Source organism: Pongo pygmaeus, chromosome 1, assembly GCF_028885625.2.
Source record: "Pongo pygmaeus isolate AG05252 chromosome 1, NHGRI_mPonPyg2-v2.0_pri, whole genome shotgun sequence".
Lineage (NCBI taxonomy): Eukaryota > Metazoa > Chordata > Mammalia > Primates > Hominidae > Pongo > Pongo pygmaeus.
This window is the reverse complement of record NC_072373.2, coordinates 25,027,886-25,046,342: the sequence shown is the minus strand read 5'-3', so window position 1 is coordinate 25,046,342 and position 18,457 is coordinate 25,027,886. Positions and strand designations below refer to the sequence as shown.

Below are 18,457 nucleotides of genomic sequence, written 5' to 3'. Positions count from 1 at the left end.
TCCCCCAACAAGTATCTTGCATGTCTGGTTCATGTTAACATCAGCTTATTGGAGGACCTGAGCTCACATAGAGTGAGTAGACCCTAGAATAAGAGAGTCATCCTTCAGTGTCAAAGGGACAAAGGGCTGGGCTAAGTTCAGGGCAAAAGAGAATGGATATGGATAATGGATTGAAGGACTTTCTCGAAGAAGAGTGCATGGAAACTTGTGCCTAACAATGTAGAGGGCAAGGGAGGGGGTGGAGTTGAAGACAACTCCAACGTTGAGACTTGATCACCACGTCACTGAAAAGGACCTCATTTGAGGGAAATATAATGACACTATTTCTATGCTAATTAAGGGATTTTTGTGGAAATAATTTAATAACAATGTTGTTACTTTTCTATTGGGCTTCAACAGTTTACTAGATGAATTTATACATCATCTCATTTACTCCTTAACCGGCCTTTGGAATACAAGAGAAAATGGAAGCACTTAGGGAGGTCCTATTTGACTCTCCTTTCCTGGGGTCTTCACTGCTGACCCTTCCACTCCAGACTCTTCTTCACTTCTGTTTCCAAGGGATGAAATCACTAAATCACTCAGGTTAGGCCATCTCCAGTCAAGATAAAAGGTCGGGGTGGTGTTAGCATGTGGTGAGATGATGTGTGGTGGAAGAGATATTAGGACATGAGAAGGCTGAAAAATGGGGGTTTAAGGGAGAAGGGTCTGGGATATACATTGGTTTGGTTGGGGACAGATTATTTTATAATATTTAGGGATGGTGACTGATATAGTTTGGATATTTGTCCCCCCAAATCTCATGTTGAAATTTGATCCCCAGTGTTGGAAGATGGGGCCTAATGGGAGGTGTTTGGGTCAGGCGGGCAGATCCCTCATGAATGGCTTGGTGCCCTTCCCATCATAATGAGTGAGTCCTCACTCTACTAGTTCACATGAGAGTGGTTGTTTAAAACAGCATGACACCCCTCCCCTCGCTCTCTCTCTCTTACCCCCTCCCTCACCATATGACACACTGCTCTCCTTCCTCTTCCACTGCAACTGGAAGCTTCCTGAGGTCCTCACCAGGAGCAGATGCTGGCGCAGTTCCTAACAGGCCACAGACTGATATCAAGGGTTGGAGAGTCCTGGTTAAAAGACAACACAAAGTGCTGAAAAGAATGAGGAGCAATAGAGGTTCCTATGTGCTACTGAAGAGTGTGTAAAATGATTCCACCACTTTGAAAAACTATTTGCAAAATCTACTACTCAATGTTGCTCATCCTGTGACCCGGAAATGCCACTCCTAGGTATGGAAGTGCCTAGAAGTGATTTTACATAATATAGGATATACACATGAAAAGCCATGCCCAAGAATGTTCATAGTGGCGTTACTCACTATTATTAATATGAAGCAAATGTCCAACAGTAAAACTGTGGTCATGCTTCTTATACAGGCTGCAGAACCATAAGCCAAATAAACCTCCTCTTTTTTAAATTACCCAGTCTCAGGTATTCCTTTATAGCAACACAAAATGAACTAAAACAGTCACCCCACAAGGGTGTGAAGTGTTGATTTTTGGGGGATCATGGATAAATTATGTCACTGTCAGAGAAGGGGAGAGAAGGACAACAGAAAGTAGAGCAATGTAGAGAAGGAATGATCGTTATGGGTGGGTTGGCAGAAGAAGGACAATAATACATCAAAATATTTTAGATGGTGTGTGTGTGTGTGTATTCTAGCCTCAGGGAGAGTAAGAAGAGGGGATTTAGTGGTTGGAAGAGAAGAGTGAAAGAGATATTGGAATCAGAAAGATTCTAAAGAACTTTAGAGTACTTAAGACTGGCAGCCATTAGCCTAGGCTCTGTCAGCTAGACAGTATTAAGTATCTCCTGTGGCTGCTGTTCACTACTGATGGGACAGATGTTGTGTCTTAGGGAAGGGAGCTAGACTTTGAAGCTCCTTCCATTCTAGGATTGGACAGACAGGTATTTATTTAAAAGAACCAGATGGTTCAAAGGAGTTTCTAATTTTATACTGTTGGGCATCAGGTTTCAAACTAAATTTGGGCTCTGCCTTCCAGCTTTCCTGTTGGCCCTGGATTGAGAATAGCCTCCTGTTTTACCAGCCATCTGGTCCCTCCAGATCTCTGCTGCTGAGTGACAACTCCAAATATCTCCCCACAGAGAGGACAGAATCTTAAACAAAATCTATAGGGTGAATATACATTTTTCTAATAGGTGAGATCCTGGAGAGGAATAGGTCCCCACATTGAAAGGACCCATGTGATGAGAGTCACACTTATGTTTGATTTGATAAGTGGCTTCTTGAGCAGTCACATATTGAAGTGTACTCTATACTGGATAGTCCATACCTGTGCTTCTAGATCTTTGATTTTGTAGAATTTTCGTTTCTAAATAAGCAGGCTTGTGTGCTAGTAATTCATCACATAGTATCAATAACTGTTTATAAATACCTGCTGTGTGCAAGGCACTGGTGGCACAGAGTGGTAGAAGAAAGTGTCACTACCAGTTTGAAATATATCTCTGGTTTTCTAAAATGACAAAAATGGAGAATGATTTAGCTCTAACCATGACATGAATTTTTTGAGGAATATAATCCATTATTATTTTCAGCAGGACCGTCTCTGGACAGAAGAGGCGAAGGCCATCCCCAGGGCTTGATTTGTCTCCAGTGCAAGACAAATCGTACTATGAAGTCTCTTTGCATCCTGTTCTCAACCCCTCCCACTGGCAACCCAGCATTTTTATCAGGTCAAAGTGAATGACAAGGGTTAAAACTTGAAGAGGATGAGAAATCGCACAATGCATCCATGTGACCAGAAGGGCTGACGATACTTGGATGGAGGTGTTACCACTTGGTTTGGTGCAGTCTGGGGTTTAAAGGCTTTGGAGGCATATGTGAGCCTCAGGCCCTTCCTTCTAAGCAGCAGATGGCAGAGCCACCTCAATGAACTCTGGCAGCTGCCTGGTCCATGTGCCTGGGTGGGATTGTCCTGCTCTGCCTTCCACAAGGATGGCTTTGTCTGCCAGAAAGAATAATCGCAACTGAAACAAATGTGTAACGATACCTGGATAGATACAGCTCAATTGGCTCTTGACAGGCCTCTGGCTAGGAGGGCCTGAGCAGCTACAGTGGGAAGGTGGATGGTTTAGGACCAGACAGATGGTGGGCAGCTGTCATCCACTGCATCCCAGTCCCCTTCAGTCTCACATCACAAATGACCCTAAGGCTATGTGTGAGCAGATTTGAAAATAGAAAAGGTTCAGTTGATTCCATTTATCACAGGTTTTCTCAAGAACAGGCAGGCAATAAAACTGGTCACCATTCCCCCAAATAGATTTTGCAATGCTTGAGGTCTCCTCTTAATATCATAATGGAGGAGTTGCTAGGGTAGCTGATCTGAGTGTGTGTATGTCTCTGTCTAATAGGTTTTTCTTGCAAAAAGTCTTATAGTTGTGGTTTAAGTTCTCATTGCCCAACAGTATACTCTGAGTCACTGTCCTGTCACAGCCATATTTCCGGCTGGCATTGTATCTGCAACCAAGAGTGTGACTGCAAGAACACAAGGCATTGTGTAAAGATAGATGAGCTGTGTGAGTCAGGAGTTCTGCTCTCCAGGTCTGAGGCTGTTCATTGCCTGGGTTTGTCCAGTGGGCCTGAAGCCATGGAGAGCATAATATTTAGAGGTGGCGAACCCGGCACCACTCTGCTTGCATTCTTTGCTCCAGGCCTTCTGACCTAGTTGTCCTTTTCCTGTACCCCATGCTTGCTCCCTGAGCCCTGACACTTGCTGTTCTCCAGATTGAGGCTTTCTCCTCTTGCTTCATACTCCCCTCCCTCAGCCCACTATGCACTATGTCAGGCCAACTGATCTTACTCCGCAGGAGAGTCTGAGGTTCGCTGTTGCTTCCTGTGGGGAGGCTTTTCTGAGCCCCCAAGCCTGGTGCTGTGTGCTCCCGTGGCAGCCCCTGCTTCTCCTGTATACCACATATTGCCAACTTGCTTCTGACTTTCCCCTACTGAGCTACATTCTCCATGAGGTAGGGAATTATGTGTTTATTTTTCCAGCACAGAGCTTGGTGCACACTGGGTGCTCAGTGGTTGAGCAGATGAATGGACCATCTCGGTGATTCTTTGCTTCCCTCACACTGAGAAGGTCTGGCCAGCTTGTTTCCCTTTCTCCTCTCCCTTGTTTCTTGCTGACTCTTCTGGAGCACCAGTGAAAACACAGTCCTTGCCTGGCCTTCTGTTTTTTTTTTTTTTTTATTCTCTCCCCATTGCCTTAATTAACTTAGAAATTCAGTGGACTCTTAGACAAACAATAGAATTTGAGTATCTCTATAGTATACCTGGATGCCACTTCTCTGAAGTCTGTTTGAATGAAGTGATAAAACCTTGTATGTTTTGTTTGTTTTCCAGCTGCCTCCTGGTTATAAAGCAAAGCCAAACTGGAGAGAAGACCAGTGCCAGAGCCTTTATTACTAAAAGGTCAGCATTACTTGCAACTCTCTTTGGTTTGGGGCTCTTTTGTGTCACAGATGTTTTCTTTCCTTTTTTTTTTTTTTTCAGGATTAAGCATGAGTTTAATTTCTTCTTTTTTTTTAAAATTATACTTTAAGTTCTGGAATACATGTACAGAACATGCAGTTTTGTTACATAGGTATACAAGTGCCATGGTGGTTTGCTGCACCCATCAACCCGTCACCTACATTAGGTATTTCTCCTAATGCTATCCCTCCCCTATCCCCCATCCCCCGACAGACGCTGGTGGGTGATGTTCCCCTCCCTGTGTCTATGCTCTTCTTCCTCAACTCCCACTTATGAATGAGAACATGTGGTGTTTGGTTTTCTGTTCCTGTGATAGTTCGCTGAGAATGATGGTTTCCAGCTTCATCCATGTCCATGCAAAGGACATGAACTCATCTTTTTTTATGGCTGCATAGTATTCCATGGTGTATATGTGCCACATTTTCTTTATCTAGTCTATCATTGATGGATATTTGGGTTGATTCCAAGTCTTTGCTATTGTAAATAGCGCCACAACAAACATACATGTGCATGTGTCTTTACAGTAGAATGATATATAATTCTTTGGGTATATACCCAGTAATGGGATTGCTGGGTCAAATGGTATTTCTAGTTCTAGATCCTTGAGGAATTGCCACACTGTCTTCTACAATGGTTGAACTAATGACACTCCCACCAACAGTGTAAAAGCGTTCCTATTTCTCCACATCCTCTCCAGCATCTGTTGTTTCCTGACTTTTTAATGATTGCCATTCTAACTGGCATGAGATGGTATCTCATTGTGGTTTTGATTTGCATTTCTCTAATGACCAGTGATGATGAGCATTTTTTCATATGTTTGTTGGCTGCATAAATGTCTTCTTTTGAGAAGTGCCTGTTCATATCCTTTACCCACTTTTTGATGGGGTTGTTTGTTTTTTTCTTGTAAATTTGTTTAAGTTCTTTATAGATTCTGGACATTAGCCCTTTGTCAGATGGATACATTGCAAAAATTTTCTCCCATTCTGTAGGTTGCCTGTTCACTCTGATGATAATTTCTTTTACTGTGCAGAAGCGCTTTAGTTTAATTAGATCCCATTTGTCAATTTTGGCTTTTGTTGCCATTGCTTTCGGTGTTTTAGACATGAAGTCTTTGCCCATGCCTGTGTCCTGAGATTTACAGCATTTGGACCAGAAGATACCCCAAAAGCAGGCAGTGAGCAGATCACTATCTTTACCCCTAGTCTGCTTTTTGTATTAGGTTGGTGCAAAAGCAATTGCATTTTTTTGCCATGAAAATTACTTTTGCACCAACCTAAATATAACATGTGATGATGCAGAGCACCCAAACGAGAGAGTGTGTGACTGTGCAGGCATCCACTGTGCCTCTATTTTTATTTCTTCCAGCTTAGGGGTGTGGCTTCTCTCATCATGGTTTCACAAAAGGATTATTTTCTAGTCAAAAAGAGAACCACACAGGTAGAAATCAAGGTGGGGGGAAAGGATGAAACAGTTGTAGATGTTTATTTTTAGTTCAGTTGGCATAAATGACCCCTCTGGGATGTTGTAAGATTGAGAACCTAGAGTAGGGGAGCCTTGTTAGTCTTTGACTTTGAACAGACCTGGAATCTGATCCTGTGGCATTCTTCCATCTAAGAGCAATTATTGGAGTTGAAAGAAAACCATTTAGTTTTACTCAAATTTGTTTTAAAATATTTATAATGAGGCCAGGCACGGTGGCTCACGCCTGTAATCCCAGCACTTTGGGAGGACAAGGTGGGCGGATCACGAGGTCAGGAGATCAAGACCATCCTGGCCAACATGGTAAAACCCCGTCTTTACTAAAAATACAAAAATTAGCTGGGCATGGTGGCACGTGCCTGCTATCCCAGCTACTCTGGAGGCTGAGGGAGGAGAATTGCTTGAACCAGGGAGTCGGAGGTTGCAGTGAGCCGAGATCACACCACTGCACTCCAGCCTGGTGACAGAGCAAGACTCTGTCTCAAACAAACAAGCAAACAAACAAACAAAATTTATAATGAAACAAGACTTAGAAGAAGAATGGACACCTAATAGATGCCAGCTACTGAGCTGTGTGTTTTACTTAGTCATCACCTCATTTAATTGTTTTGATTAGATATTGAGAATATTCATATAATATATATATGATGTGTAAGGAATTACAATATTGGCCAGGCATGGTGGTTCATGCCTGTAATCCCAGAGCTTCTGAAGGCCAAGGCAGGAGGATTGCTTGAGGCCAGGATTTCAAGACCAGCCTGAGCAACATAGTGAGACCTCATCTCTACAAAAAATAAATAAATTAGTCAGGTGTGGTGCACACCTGCAGTCCCAGCTACTCAGGAGGCTGAGATGGGAGGATTGCTTGAGCCCAGGGGCTTGGGGCTGCAGTGAACCTTCATCACGTCATTGCATTCCAGCCTGCGTGACAGAGCAAGATCCTGTCTCTAAAATATAAAAAGAATTACAAAAGAGTGAATACCTGTTTCCAGCATTACCTTTGGGTGCCCTGTAGAATCTGTCTTCTTCCCTTCTCAGATGTAGCTATTCTCCTGAAGTTTATTTTTCACTTTTTTTTTTTTTTTTTTCAGACAGAGTTTTACTCTTGTTGCCCAGGCTGAAGTACAATGGAGCGATCTCGGCTTACTGCAACCTCCGCCTCCCAGGCTCAAGCAATTCTCCTGCCTCAGCCTCCTGAGTAGCTGGGATTACAGGCATGCGCCACCATGCCTGGGTTTGTATTTTTAGTAGAGATGGGGTTTCTCCATGTTGGTCAGGCTGGTCTCGAACTCCCAACCTCAGGTGATCTGCCCCTCTCGGCCTCCCAAAGTGGTGGGATTACAGGCGTGAGCCACTGCACCTGGCCTTGTTCACTTTTTTTCTAAAATGCTTTTTTACTTTTTGCTATATTCCAAAATGACATGTTGTTTAGTTTTGAATGTTTTTGGACTTTAAACAAATGGAATCATACTGTATGAATTTGCTGCAACTTGTGTGTTTTACTCAGACATTTGATCTTGAGTTTCATCCGTGTAGTTGTGTGTCACTGTAATTAATTCCTATAATAAGAATTATATGGCGCTAGAGCATATAAATACACCACAGTGTGGTTTATTCATTCAGATGTGGGTGAATGTTTGCATTGTTTCCATTTTTAAAACACGATCTAGACAAGACTTTTTCGATCATTCTTGTATGAGTCCCTTTGTGCACATATACAGGAGCTCTAGGGTATAATCCTGCATGCGGACCTGCTGGATTACAGGACACATGCATCTTCATTCTTGCTAGATTATTTCTAATTATTTTTCAAGTGGTTGTACCAATTGACACTCTCACCAGCAGTGTGAGTGTTCTGGTTTTTCCATCATAGCCAACACCTGATTTTGTCAGACTTTCAAACTTTTGCCAGTCTGGTAGGTATGAAATAGTATCTTATTGTGGTTTGTTCTTTTTATCTGATTATGAATGAGGTTGAGAATATTTTCTTTCTTTTTTTTTTAGACAGAGTCTTGCTCTGTTGCCCAGGCTGGAGTGCAATGGCGCGATTTCAGCTCGCTACAATCTCAACCTCCCGGGTTCAAGTGATTCTCCTGCCTCAGCTCCAGAGTAGCTGGGATTACAGGCACCTACCAACATGCTGGGCTAATTTTTGTAGTTTTAGTAGACATGGGGTTTCACCATGTTGGCCAGGCTGGTCTTGAACTCCCAACCTCAGGTGATCCACCTGCCTCAGCCTCACAAAGTGCTGGGATTACAGGCTTGAGCCACTGCACCCGGTCAAGCATATTTTCATATGGATATGGATACTTATGTTTCTTCTGCTCTAAAGAGATAAAGTCTTGCCAATATTAATGATTTTTTAAATAATTTCAATTTCTATTTTAGATTCAAGGGGTACATGTGCAGGTTTGTTCCATGGGTATATTATGTGCTGCTGCAGTTTGGGGTACAATCGATCCTGTCACCCATGTAGTGAGCATAGTACCCAATAGTTACTTTTTCAATCCTTCCCTCCCCCTCCCACCTCTAGTAGTCCCCAGTGTCTGTTGTTGCCACCTTTGCATCCATGTGTACCCAATGTTTAGCTCCAACTTATAAGTGAGAACATGTGGTATTCGGTTTTCTGTTTCTGCATTAATTTGCTTAGGATAATGGCCTCCAGCTGCATCCATGTTGCCAGAAAGGACATGATTTTGTTCTTTTTTATGGCTGCACCTATCTTTTTCTATGAAGATGTCTTTTTCTTATAGACTTATGTGACTTTTTTATGTATTTTAGATACTACCTCATTTGTATGTTGCAACAAATAGCTTCTCCATTTTTAATTGTTTTTTAAATTCTTGAAGTTTCTTTTGGTGAACATATGTTCTAATTTTAGCTTAGCCAAACTTATCAAACATTTCCTTTATAGTTTATATTTTTGTATAAACTATTTATACAACAACTTTGTATGCAATCTTTCTTACTGAATGTTATAATCACATTGCCTATATTATCTTCTAAAAGTTTTATACTTTCGCCTTTCATGTTTAGGCCTACAGTCTACGTGAAATTGATGTTTGTGTTCAATAGGATAGATCCAATAGAAATAGGATCATATTTCTTTTTTTTTTTTCCTGTGTGAATACTCAGTACTCTCAGCACCGTGAATTTCTACACTGTGAGCAATGGCAGCTTTGTCATAAATGTACATATACATATGGGTTTGTTTCTGGAACCTATTCTATTTCATTGTTCAGTATACCTCTGTGCCTCCACTATCTTAATTCCTAGAGCTTTTTAATAATTCTTGATACTTGATAGGGCAAGGCCTCTTGTCTTATTCTCCTTTGATTGTGTCTTGGCTATTCTTGGTCCCTTGCACTTCTCTGTAAACTTTGGGTTAATCCATCAAATTCCTCGAAAACCTCTTGTTGTATTTTCTTCTCATTGGGTTTTGAGGTCTCTCTTTTGAGAGTGGCCCTAATGCAAGATTGTCACTCTCTAGGAGAGGCCTGCCCTGAGGAGAGCTAGGATCAGGTATGTCAGCCAGGTGAGACACGGAGGAGGTGGCACAGCAAAACACATGAAATAACAGAAGCAGTTTTTTAATTACTTAAAGATCGCAGAGAGAAGAGGGCATCATAAAACCAGCAGGGGCCAGGCAGGGTGGCTCATGCCTGTAATCCCAGCACTTTGGGAGGCTGAGGTGGACGGATCACTTGAGGTCAGGAGTTGGAGACCAGCCTGGCCAACATGATGAAACCCCATCTCTACTAAAAATACAAAAAATTAACCGGGCATGGTGCTGGGCGCCTGTAATCCCAGCTACTTGGGAGGCTGAGGCATGAGCATCGCTTGAATATAGGAGGCAGAGGTTGCAGTGAGGTGAGGTCACATCACTGCATTCCAGCCTGGGGGACAGGGTGAGACTTAATCTCAAAAACAAACAAACAAAAAAACCCCAAGCAGGTCCAACAGGAAGAGGGGCGCTGACTGGGACCTGCAGGGGCAACCAGAGGGTGGAAAGCAAAAGAGAGAGGGTGAGGGAGGGACCTGAGGGCCAAAGCCTTTTTTGGTGTCCAGGAGATTGCCCAAGCAGGTTTTCCACAGGGAGTTCTAACTGGTGGGTTTAAAGCAAGCAGGCATGAGTTCCATGGGGTCATGCTGTGACTGAGAGGTGGTCACTGCAGCATATCTGCACAGACAATGCAAGATGTGGGGGTCAGCGGGGCAAGTCAAGTAGGTTACCTCTAGTTGTCTTATAGGGAGGTGGTCACCAGGAGGTGGTTGTATAAGGAAGATATCTGGATTAACCACACTGCAGAACTAGGAGGAGGTGGAGAGCTAGAAATTGTGTCAAAGGCAACTAAACTCTACTTCTGGTATAAGGAAGTCCAACTTATATTTAAAATGGATGCCAAGGCAACATAGAATTATAAGAATTCACAGCCCAGTGTGGTGGCTTATGCCTGTAATCCCAGCACTTTGGGAGGCTGAGGCGGGTGAATCACCTGAGGTCAAGAGTTTGAGACCAGCCTAGTCAACATGGTGAAACCCTGTCTCTACTAAAAATACAAAACTTAGCTGGGCAAGGTGGCGCACGCCTGTAGTCCCAGCTCTTCGGGAAGTTGAGGGATGAGAATCACTTGAATCTGGGAGGTGGAGGTTTCAGTGAGCTGAGATCATGCTACTGCACTTCAGCCTGGGTGACAGAGTGAAACTCCATCTCAAAAAAAAAAAAAAAAAAAAAAAAAAAAAAGAATTCACTACTACACCCCTGATCTAATTGAGTCTACAGCAATCCTGTTAGAAGATTATTGGAGATTGATCCCTTGATGAATTTTAGGATAGGGTTTTTTTTTTTCAATATTTCTGCCCCAAAAAATGCTGTTGGGATTTTAATAGTGATTGTATTCAAGCTGTAGATTACTTTGGGTAGTCTTGTCATCTTAACAATGTTAAGTCTGCCAATCCATGAACAAAGGATGTCTTTTCATTTATTTATATCTTCCAGCAATGTTTCATAGTTTTCAGTGTACAAGTTTTTTGCTTCCTTGGTTAAATTTATTTCTAAGTTGTTTTTTTTTTGTTGTTGTTGTTGTTAAGACAGGGTCTTGCCCTGTTGCCTAGACTGGAGTGCAACACATTGAATAACCTAGATGAAATGAGCAAGTCCTAGAAACACATAATCTACCAAAACTGACTAATAAAGAAATGGAAAATTTTACTAGACCTATAACTATTAAGTAGATTGAATCAATAATAAAAATTATTGACATACAATTGTTCATAATACTGCCTTGTAATCCTCTTTACTTCTGTAATATCAGTAGTAATGTTCCCAGCATCGTTTTGTATTTTAGTAACTTGAGTCTTTTCTCTCGAATTTTTAGTCAGTATCATCAAAGATTTGTTAATTTTGTTGATCTTTTCAAAGAACCAGCTTATGGTTTTGTTGATTTTCTTTATTGTTTTTCTATTCTCTATTTTCATTATTTTCATTCAATCTTCCTTTTCTCTTAGTTACTACTTCTTCAGGAAGAGAGTATGTAGGAAGTGGAGGCTTAAAACACAAGGTGCAAGGTACAGCCTTTTTTTGGAGATGGATGAAAATGGGTCTGACTAGGCATAGAGGAAAAGCCAAGCTCAGCCCCTGCCTTTGCTGTGGAACTCTAAGCTGGAATTTAGGCAGTGTGCTACTCGGAGATCTTCATAAGGCTGGAAGTTATTGACACTTAGCTTATCAATACGAGGAAGTCCAAGAAAAGTCCTTTTCTAAGGCAGAATAAGGAAAATTAGAATGAGATTAAGTGGAACTAGGTAATAGTAGTTCAGCAAATTAACCCAGAGTCAGGAATTCAGCAGGGCTCTTTGTGTGAAAATATAACACCCCATATCAGAACTCAAGCATGAGAAACTAATTCTTGGGGAGCTGTTTGTCTTTTTTCCATGTTTCCTTTGTGAAGGGAGTAGTCTCCCTACCTTTTCCCAGGGTAGGAAATGTGTGATAAAAAGGTAAAGGAGCGGTAGCTACAAGTGAGGCCTTATTAACTAGGAAGGTAATTCACTTGCATTTAGATGCTTTGTAGTTCCTTCCATCTTTTTTTGTAAATGGTATTTCCCTTTTTCATATGTTCTTTTAAAAAAAGCATTATACATTTATAGAGACAGGGTCTCATAGTGTTGCCCAGGCTGGTCTTGAACTCCTGGGCCCAAGGATCCTCCCACCTCAGCCTCCCAAGGTGTTGGGATTACACATATGAATCCATTTTTTATGTGTTCTAATTAGAAAATATATAGTTTATTTTTGACATTTTAATAGTATATTTATATATAAAATGCATGTAGACTAGACTATATGCTACTTCAGTCTCTCTACCTATCCATAGTTGGGAAAATCAGGTAGGTCCCTGTGGCCATAATAAAAGGACCCACTGCTTCACATCAGGTACCTACTAGAAAATAAGCAACCTCCCACTTACTGGCTTCACAAATCCAAATCTATTAAGTGGCTCCACTGTCACAGTAAGTATTTCATTGCTGATTAGACCAGGCATTCTTAAATACATAACTATTTTAATATTATTAAGTTGCTTAAAGAGTCACTGAGGTACATGGTTCTGGGTGGGGGTCTGGAGAGTGCAGCAGCCACGGCCAGCCACCTTGTGCTCAACAATGGCACCAAGATGCCGATCCTGGGGCTAGGCACCTGGAATTCCCCTCCGGGCTAGGTAACTGAGGCTGTGAAGGTGGCCATTGACGTTGGGTACTGCCACATTGACTGTGCCCACATGTACCAGAATGAGAATCAGGTGGGGGTGGCCATTCAGGAGAAGCTCAGGGAGCAGGTGGTGAAGTGTGAGGAGCTCTTCATCTCCAGGAAGCTGTGGTGAGCGTACCATGAGAAAGGCCTGGTGAAAGGAGCCTGCCAGATGATGCTCATTGACCTGAAGCTGGACTACCTGGACCTCTACCTTATTCGGTGGCCAACCAGCTTCAAGCCCGGGAAGGAATTTTTCCCATTGGATGAGCCGGGTAATGTGGTTCCTAGTAACACCAACATTCTGGACACATGGGCGGGCATGGAAGAGCTGGTGGATGAAGGGCTGGTGAAAGCTATTGGCATCTCCAACTTCAACCATCTCCAGGTTGAGAGGATCTTAAACAAACCTAACTTAAAGTATAAGTAGGCGGTTAATCAGATTGAGTGCCACCCGTACCTCACTCAGGAGAAGTTAATCCAGTACTGCCAGTCCAAAGGCATCATGGTGACTGCCTACAGCCCCTTCAGCTCTCCCGACAGGCCCTGGGCCAAGCCTGAGGACTCTTCCCTCCTGGAAGATCCCAGGATCAAGGCGATCACAGCCAAACATAATAAAACTACAGCCCAGGTTCTGATCTGGTTCCCCATACAGAGGAACTTGGTGGTGATCCCCAAGTCTGCGGCACCAGAATGCATTGCTGAGAACTTTAAGGTCTTCAACTTTGAACTGAACAGCCAGGATATGACCACCTTATTCAGTTACAACAGAAACTGAAGGGTCTGTGCCTTGGTGAGCTGTGCCTCCCACAAGGATTACCCCTTCCATGAAGAGATTTGAAGCTGTGGATGCCTGCTTGTCCCCAAGTGACCTATACCATGTTTCCTGCCTCATTTTTTTTCTCCTTGCAAAGGTAGTATGGCCTGTGTCACTCAGCAGTGGGACAGCAACCTGTAGAGCGGCCAGAGAGGGTGTGTCTAGCTTGATGTTGGATCTGAAGAGCCCTGTCAATAGAGTAGCTTTGCTTTGCCCTTCTTTTTGCCCAGCTGGGGAAAGTACAACCTGAATACCCTTTTCTGACCAAAGAGAAGCAAAATCTACCAGGTCAAAATAGTGCCACTAACAGTTGAGTTTTGACTGCTTGGAAATGTAATCCTTTCAGCAAGACTTCTCTTTGCCTCAAATAAAAAGTGCTTTTTGTGAAGAAAAAAAAAGAAGTCACTGAAGAAAAATTACGAAGATCTATGAATGTGTAGCAAAGTAGAATAGCCTTTGTACTAGTTTCAAATCATGTCTCTATTACTTACCAACTGGGAAACTTTGAGTAGTGTATATATCTTCACTGTTTTTCTCAGGGCATGTTTGGGTGCAACAATTAGATACCTACTCAAGCTAGTACATATAAAAGGGAACTTTATTAAAAAGATATGGATCTTACAGCATCCAAAGAGCAGACGAACAACTGCATCCATTCTTGGTAACATTTATGGGAAACTGAGGCTTAGGTAGGTTAAGTCTCTTAACTACTAAACCTTATGGGGAGAGGAAATCCATACATGTACTGAGCACTGCTTAGGAATGAATCAATTATGTGTTTTGTACTTACATGAATCTACTATTTTTCTAATGTATGTAAATGCTACTCTGAGTAAGGAAGTTCAAATATATTTTAAAGTGTGGCTTTTATCATGTTCTTTCTCAGCCAAGAGACAGTAAATATACATGGGAGTATCCATAAACTTTCTTTTTACTTTAAAAATAGTTCCTTTTAAAAAAAAGTTATGTATGTACATAGTTTAAAGAGTCAAATAGTAAAAGTGAAGAGCTTGATGGGAGTCCCCCTTCCATTCCCAACTTTGCCCTCCATTTCCTGCCCTTCAGAAATACTTATAATTTTTTGGAATTTACCTACATATCTCTAAATAACATGCTTGTCTTGCTCTTTCTTGACTTTTTTGGTAGTAGGAATAATCTACTTATTTCCCACTAAGGAAGAGAGGGATTCAGTTTTCTTTATACACTTCACTTTCACATGTGGTTAGTAAACATTCAGTGTTTGCATTCTTATGACCTATGTAAATGCTGTTCACAACTGAGCCATGTAGTATACTATGATTACTATTTCTTTCCTTTAAAGTCTTTTGTTTTTTCTGAAGGTAATATTTGCCTTTTCTAGAGCCCACATAGTGAAAACAAGAGTAAGTAAGCAAGCAAACAAACAAACCCACAAAACTCAAAAACAAATCGAGAGGCATCACACATTACCTGACTTCAAACTATACTACAAAGCTATTGTTACTGAAACTACATGGTACTGGTATAAAAATGGGTGTGTAGACCAATGGAACAGAAAAGAGAACCCAGAAATAAAGCCAAATACAGCCAACTGATCTTCAGCAAAGCAAACAAAAACATAAAGTGGGACAAAAGACATCCTATTCAACAAATGGTGCTGGGATAATTGGCAAGCCACATGTAGAGGAATGAAACTGGATCCTCATTTCTTACCTTATACAAAAATCAACTTAAGATGGATAAAGACTTAAATCTAATATCTGAAGTCACAAAAATTCTATATGACAATATTGGAAAAACTCTTCTAGGTAATGGCTTAGGCAAGGACTTCATGAACCCAAAAGCAAATGCAATGAAAACAAAGATAAATAGATGGGACCTAATTAAATTAGAAAGCTGCTACACAGCAAAAGAAATAATCAACAGAGTAAACAGACAACTCACAGAGTGGGAGAAAATATTCACAAACTGTGCATCTGAGAAAGGACTAATATCCAGAATCTACAAGGAACTCAAGCAAATCAGCAAGAAATAAACCAAATAATCCCATCAAAAAGTGGGCAAAGGACATTAATAGACAATTCTCAAAAAAAAATATATATATACTAATGCCCAACATGAAAAAATGCTCAACAACTGTAATTATCAGGGAAATACAAATCAAAATCAGAATGCAACACCATCTTACTCCTGCAAGAATGGCCATGATTTAAAAATAAAAAAAATAACAGATATTGGCATGGAAGTGGTGAAAGGGAAACACTTTTATACTGCTGGTGGGAATGTAAACTAGTACAACCACTGTGGAAAACAGTATGGAGATTTTTTGAAGAACTAAAAGTATTGTAGAACTATTGTTTGATCCAGCAATCCCACTACTAGGTATCTACCCAGAGGAAAATAAGTCATTATATGAAAAAGACACTTGTACATGCAGGTTTATAGCAGCATAATTCAGAATTATAAAAATACAGAACGTGCCTAAATGCCCATCAACCAACAAATGGATAAAGAAAATGTGGTGTATACATATATCATGAAATACTACTTAGCCATAAAAAGGAACAAAATAATGGCATTCAAAGCAACCTGGATGGAATTGGAGACCATTATTCTAAGTGAAGTAACTCAGGAATGGAAAACCAAACATCCTATGTTCTCACTTACAAGCAGGAGCTTGCAGGGAAGGGTGGGAGGGAGGTGAAGGATAAAAACTACATATTGGGTACAGTGTACGCTGCTTGGATGAAGGGTGGACCAAAATCTCAGAAATCACTACTAAAGAACTTTTCCATGCACCAAACACCACCTCTTCCCACAAAACTATTGAAATAAAAATTTTAAAAATAAAAACAACAACAGTGATGACAACAAAAAGCTATTCCAACTGATTAAAAAAAAGTTAAACACTTGCCTTTTTTGTTTGGTGGTTAGCTTTCTTTGTACTTACTACTAATTTATTCCCCTAACTTGCTCCCAAGATATAAATCTGCCTTCAGTACTTAAACACATTAGGTATTTCCAACAATTTCATCTTCTTGATGATTCCAGAACCTTCTGACTTGCTCCAGGCTGGGCTAGTTATGCTCTATGCCTACTGCACAGCTGCCATCTTAAGGGTTTCCTTCACCATTATCCTAGAAATTCCCTTTGCCTCCCTTGTTTTTGATCCCCTGTGTCCCGTATCCATTGTCTTTCTCTTTCTCAGTGAGTCTCTCATTTTGGTGACTGGTACTATTATTTGGTGTAGGTACTAGTACCTAGTATCTCCCTGATAAAGATTGCATGAGAAGTGTTTTGAGATCTTACATGTCTAAAAATGTCTTTATTCTGCCTACACACTCAATTACAGTTTGACTCTATAAAATTTTGGATTAGAAAATACTTTCTCTGCCTCATTATTGTCTAATTTCCAGTGTTGCTGCTAATTCAATGTCTTTCTGATTCTTTATACTTTTGTTGAAACTCCCTTCTCCCTCTTTCTCCTCTTTCTGAAAGCTTGTAGGATTTTCTCTTTAGTTGTCTAAAGTTTCACAGAGTATTTTTGTATTTTCATCTGTTGTGCTGAGAGTTCAGAGCGCCCTTTCAATCTGGAAACTCATGTTTTCCATCCCGAGATATCTCAATTATTTCTTTGTCGATGTCTTCTTTTTCATGTAGAGAGTAGAGAACAACTCTATTGAAATTTTTTATTCAGATGTTGGACCTCCTGAACTGATTGTGTTTTTGTTTTCTTTTTTTTTTTTTTTTTTCTATTTTCTGTCTCTGCCTTTGGCTCTATTTCTGAGTGATTTCTTCCATTTTAACTTCTTGCCCTTGGGATATTCATCTTGTCATCTTTTTTAATTTCTAAGAACGCCATTTTTGAGGTTCCTTTTTGTCTTTTCATAAGCTCTGTTTCCTCCAAGTTGCTGTTTTCTGCTTATTTATTTTGGCCTCTGTCTTTCATTGTAAAGGTTTTCCTCAAATGCCCCAATGAGTCTCAGCCCATTGTATTTGAGTGGTGTCTCCATAGAGTCCATTGGAAACTCTGAGTGTGTTGGGTGTGACTTGTCAAATGTGGGCTTTACTAGGCTGGTCTGGCTGAAGAACTTCTTTGACAAATCTCTTTATGTCAGTATCTCTAGGTCATTTGTATTGGTATCTGATTCTGCAAGGAAGGCTCCTCCAGTGTTCCATCTAGAGGGTAAAAGTCTGGCTGACAATGTCTAAGGACTGAGTGTACTATGGTTTAGATATTTGACCCCTGCAAACCTCATGCTGAAATTTGATCACCAGTGCTGGAGGTGGAGTCTAATGGGAGATGTTTGGGTCATGATGGTGGATCCCTCAGGAAGGGATTGGTGTCATCCTCATGGTAATGAGTGTGTTCTTGCTCTGTTAGTTCCTGAGAGAGCTGGTTGTTAAAAAGAGCCTGGAACCTTTGCCCCCTCTCTCTTCCTTCCTCTCTGGCCACATGAGCTTTGCACAGACCAGCTCCCGTTTGCCATTTGCCATGATTGGAGGCAGCCTGAGGCTCTCACCAGATGCCCAGTGTTCCAGTCATCAGAATTGTGAGTCAAATAAGCCTTTTCTTTTCTTTATACCCAGCCTCAGGTATTCCTTTCTAGCAACACAAATGGACAAAGACAGAGTGAACATAAGCCTGGGGTGGATGTTGGTGGGGAGTGTCTCAAAATCAGTCTGTAAATCTTCAACAGATTCCTTGCTCATGTTTTTAATATGTTATCCCTACCCTCAGCTGTGCCTAGAATCCTGACATTTTACCCCAATAAGAGAGTAAACATCTAGTCTTCAGCCAAGTGCTGAGGGAATGACGGGCTGGGGAGTATCTAACTATATCTTAGATAGACTTTGAGTCAGACCCCTTATATTTGGCCCCCAC

The 18,457-nt window shown here is 41.2% G+C and overlaps 1 protein-coding gene, 1 long non-coding RNA gene and 1 pseudogene across 2 annotated transcripts in view; 2 read left to right on the top strand and 1 right to left on the bottom strand.

Moving 5' to 3' along the window:
• Positions 1–18,457, bottom strand: part of NVL (nuclear VCP like) — a 549,783-nt gene that overhangs the window by 344,763 nt on the left and 186,563 nt on the right. The window lies entirely within an intron of this gene.
• On the top strand, positions 3,449–7,813 carry LOC129028422 (uncharacterized). Its single transcript, XR_010122697.1, has 3 exons — positions 3,449–4,044; positions 4,424–4,492; positions 7,123–7,813. It is a non-coding gene; the product is annotated as an uncharacterized LOC129028422 (long non-coding RNA).
• On the top strand, positions 12,631–13,617 carry LOC129034758 (aldo-keto reductase family 1 member B1-like; annotated as a pseudogene).